The sequence below is a fragment of the Patella vulgata genome, chromosome 5, assembly GCF_932274485.2.
Source record: "Patella vulgata chromosome 5, xgPatVulg1.2, whole genome shotgun sequence".
Taxonomy (NCBI): Eukaryota; Metazoa; Mollusca; class Gastropoda; family Patellidae; genus Patella; species Patella vulgata.
In genome coordinates this window covers 8,492,856-8,497,679 of record NC_065883.2, presented here as the reverse complement: position 1 = coordinate 8,497,679, position 4,824 = coordinate 8,492,856, and the positions used below count along the sequence as shown (strand labels likewise).

General features: G+C 40.4%; 1 long non-coding RNA gene across 1 annotated transcript; it reads left to right on the top strand.

Annotated features, from left to right (window-relative positions):
- Positions 1-1,933: 1,933 nt before the first annotated feature.
- LOC126822473 (uncharacterized) lies at positions 1,934-4,451 on the top strand. Its single transcript, XR_008788363.1, has 4 exons — positions 1,934-2,055; positions 2,625-2,663; positions 2,990-3,053; positions 3,352-4,451. It is a non-coding gene; the product is annotated as an uncharacterized LOC126822473 (long non-coding RNA).
- Positions 4,452-4,824: the final 373 nt, after the last annotated feature.

Genomic DNA, 4,824 nt, shown 5'->3' with positions numbered 1-4,824 from the left:
TTCGATCCCTGCATTGGCCGAAAAAGTTCATCGGGATTTCCGACGTGGTTCCACCTTGTCAGTGGTGCAGGAATCAGGGCCTGACAAGGACAGCTGTCCAGTCGTTTGGATGAGACGAAAACAGAGGTCCCGTGTATACATTGGCGTGCACATAAAAGATCCCTAAGCAGTCGGGATTCAATATAAGAGTAACCTACAATAAGGGTGTTGGGTGGTCGAATGGTTAACGCGTTCGCGTTGAATCAGAAAGTCTGTCATTGAGGCAAGTGGCGTGGTTTCGATTCCACGCTTGCACGTGACAAGGAGTAGGGTCGCCTCTCTGGCCAACGTTGCGATTTGAACTGAGGGATGAACCCATTTTTACCACCCACCCCCCCCCCGTCTTTGAAATACGTTTAAGGCGGGGGACAACAAAAGCTTCATCAGTTGGAGAGAGGTATGTAATGTATTGGATAAATTCAAAATGTCAGTAGTATTTCCTGTTACCTACATTGTACGAGATCTGAATATGTATCTAATCTGGCCATTAAACTCTCTAAATGATGTTGTTTTTGACGGTTAGTTTTTATATTCAGATAATTTTTAACGTTTGGTGCAGAAAAGTTACACGTTAAACACCATTTCCGTTTATTTGTCCAAGTAATATTTGTCGTCCATTATGGTAAAGAAGGCATTCATTTATAATAAAAGTTCAGCTGCTTATGCCAAATCCACCCAAGTCAGTCGTAAAACTTCGAGCTACACATTGACTTGTTCCATAAGCAGAAAAATCCCATGAATATGAAAAGGATTATCATACAAATTCCCATACCGGAATCTGTTAAACTATGAGAATCATTTAAGTAGTGTCACAATCGAAAGCTGTTGTTAAAGGGAGACAAGTCCTGTCAAGCACCTGGATGCAGACCGATCAATTCCATCAAATCATTGGCTCGAATCAATCAAATCCAACTAGTTGGCTTGGATCAATCAAATCCGAGTTTTTCAGCACTGTAGCAAACACCAAGCGGAAAATCTACCCCATTCCATAGTATAGTAGACTAACATTACTGCCCAAGCGGTTTCAGCCACATAATTTATTATAGCCATAGCCGTTATCGCCCCATTTAATAGGTCCAACTTGTTTGGGTTGAGGTTCTGGTTAGAGTTAAGGCAATAAAACATCTGTAGCCACAGCGATAGCGGCTCCTGTCACCGGGATGAAATAGGTGCTAACTGCTGTCAATGGGAGATAACAGGTTGGGGTTGGGGTTCGGCTTAGGGTTCGGATAAACAAACCCTTGTACCCGGAACGTCGGGACTACCAAAATTCCAATTCCATACCACGTGTGATTATTAAAAGGTAAACAAAGGTAAATCTGGTGACATGCTGACTTAAAGAAGTCCTCCTGTCCTTCATACGATGTGCTATGAGGGAAATTGCCGGGCCGTGGCACTATGGCCTACACTTATATCAAATTCCAACTGCCAGGGGATACACGGAACCTCGGTTTTCCGTCACACCCGAACGACTAGATAGCTGTCCTTGTCAGTCCCTCCATTCTGCATCACTGACAAGGGGAAACCACGTCGGAACATCCCGATAAACTTTCTCGGCCAATGCAGGGATCGAACACGTGACCCCCAGGCTAGCTAGTCAGCGTCTTAACCACTTAGCCATCGTGATCCGGGTTAGGGTTCGGATAAACAAACCCTTGTACCCGGAATTCTATACCACGTGTCCTTATTAAAAGGTAAACAAAGGTAAATCTGGTGACATGCTGACTTTAACACGAGATAAGATACATGTATGTTGAACGGAAATAGGTGAGATAAATATGTGTACTGGACTTATAATACCTATAGCACAGGTGAGTCATATAGATTACAAATCACCATTATTACCTGTGTTTTGGACGTTTTACCTGCTGTCGTATTAAGGATTATATTACACCCTACTCGGATTATTCTTTGACAGACATTGTTTTAATCTTTATTCTGAATTAGGAAAGGGAAGACATTGTATTCGCTGAAACCATGGTTAGCAGTCATGTACTCCTTTCATTAGTATTATTGGTACGGTATTTATAATGTTTTCTTTTTCTTTTTATACATTAAAGATACATTATGTAAGATTTAGATAAAGAACTAGCCATTCTTGCTATAATAGTTCGAAAGTAGATGATGTAAAATGAATAATTTGAAAATTTCATTCAAATTACTCTATTGCAAGCGAAGATATTAGCCTTTGAAGGTTTGGCAGACGTGTGTAATAATTTCAACCACCGTACTGGTTGATCGAAGCTAAGTCTCGGTCCTCCATATTTCATTAAATCAAAGTATCGCTGAACCATTCTAATCTATTTAATATCGGAGAAATCTGATGCCATCGAGAGTTGATTAAGGTCTAGATCAGTTAATTAATGTATAATTAATACTTAAGAAAACATTTCAGGCCTAAAGAAAGACCTGCAATAGGCAGATTTAACTCTTGCATAATGTATGTTTAATATTTCTATAAACATCTTTTTGATTTCTCGCTTGAGAATGTCCAATCTAATTAAAATAGAGATCTGTTTTTCGTCCAAACAATGTCGAATTGTCACCGTATTACCTGTATAACATCACTAAATTATTTATTTTAGATTTCACTGATGTCGTTGTCAACAGAACAGAAACATAAGGTATGGTATATTATTATTATCTCCAGTATCGGCCTTGAAATGTGGTTTAATGCCCTACGTGTTTACTCCATCTAGGCTAATATAGACGTGAATACACCATGCAATGTGCTATGAAGGGAATTTTGCCCGGACAGCGGCGCCACGAATTCCATGTGTCAAGGGTTCTTTAACGTGCAGGCCAATTTGTTTTTAGCTCACATGGTCCATTCTTGATGTTCAACACTGGTTGGGCATCGTGTATTTTACCCTTTGAAAGGGGTGGTGGGCGCTAAAGACTTTAACTCCATGACGTCACTAAGTCCCTGGGTTCTGTGTTTGTATTTCAGTGTAAAGATGGCCAGGTTTATTATGTAAAGGAATTTGGTTCAGGAATAAAACATGAAATATGTAGTAAGTATTAATCTAATTTGTGGGGGGTTGGATGGCCGAATGGTTAGCACGTGCGCGCTGTATCATAAGGCCTACCACTGCGTCAGCTGGCGTGGTTTCGATTGCACGGCTGTACGTGACAAGGAGTAAAGTTTCTGTACGTTTTTTTATTCACAACTGTGAATCGAGGACATGCAAGATTTCGAGTTCCAGCACGTGCTAGGGGCGATTCCCAATTGAATCACGGGCACACAGCATTCAGTAGGCCCCCGAATATTACAAGATTACAAGAAATACATTTTTTGTATATTATTTTCAGTACCTTCACAATGTTTAGAAGACCCAGTTAAAGGACCCTGTCGAGCTCGTCATATCCGGTGGTATTATAATACTTCAACTAAACAATGTGAACAGTTTATATACGGTGGATGTAAGGGCAATCAGAATAAATTCCGTACTAAAAAGGAATGTGAAGAGACATGTATGCTTGAAGAACAATACTGAATATAAATATAATATGTACTCTCACCTATCATTCAGATTAATCTATACCGCATCTACCATTCAGATTAATCGATACCCATCCACCGTTCTGATTAATCTATACCGCATCTACCATTCAGATTAATCGATACCCCATCCACCGTTCTGATTAATCTATACCGCATCTACCATTCGGATTAATCGATACCCCATCCACCGTTCTGATTAATCTATACCCCACCCATCATTCAGATTACCCGATACCCCATCCACCGTTCTGATTAATCTTACCTCACCTCACCTCACCATCCAGAACAATCTATACCCCAACCTCATTGGTTATAAGTAGCCACAGTTGCGGTACACGAGACAGAATATGCCTGCTGTGTTTAGAACATAATATGCTGCCACTTCTAATTACTGAGCAATATTTCTACTTGGCTTCACTAATCTTTATCAGGAAATGAAACAATACAAATGTCATATATTATGTAGAAGTGAGAGGAGATGTATTTTCGTGTATTTTGTAAAAAACTCAAAATGCTTAAGAAAGGTTTGGTAGCAATGGTGGCACAGAGGGTGAGGCGCGCATTCTCTAACCAGGAGCACAGGGGGTAGGTCGGGGTGTTGGTCAAGACAGTTCACCAGGATTTTCCAGTGTTTTTTCTCGCTGTCAATGGCACAGGACGTTAAAGTTATCGAATCGCATTTAACAGTAGGCCCTACCACTGCTACTAGGGTAAATTTTCCGGCATGGCGTATTATTCCGTTTGATACAAGACATTAGTACGAGCATTAAACGTGCGTGTTTCTTGTTTTAAATAAAAGGCTGTGTTGCAGTATATAAATCTCCAAGGGACACCTCCGGATTTCATTGCTACTGTCATTGAATTATAAGCCCGGAAGCCGTCGCATTCTATATCAGATCCGGTTATGCCTTGAAAACATCGGGGTTATATTTTCGTCATGGTATAGGTGTGCCAGGATATTGACCACAGTACGCAAGATTAAAGTGAGATACTATAAAACCCGTGTTTCAAATTTGTTCCGCTTTCCTTTTCCAGTATCTAGTTTTTATACGCCCACATTTTCGTGTGGACGTATATTGTCGTGAACACTCTTCAGGTCACAATTCTTATCCGATTTTGACGAAACTTGAAATATAGGTTTATCTCCAAAAGATCTCGGCTGGCTGCTTTCGATATTGGCATGTATCGGATCGAAACTTCATGGATTATGGCCCCTGTTTGTACGAAAAATCACGTTTTTAGCTTGTGGACACTATAGAGGTCATACTTTTTATCCGATT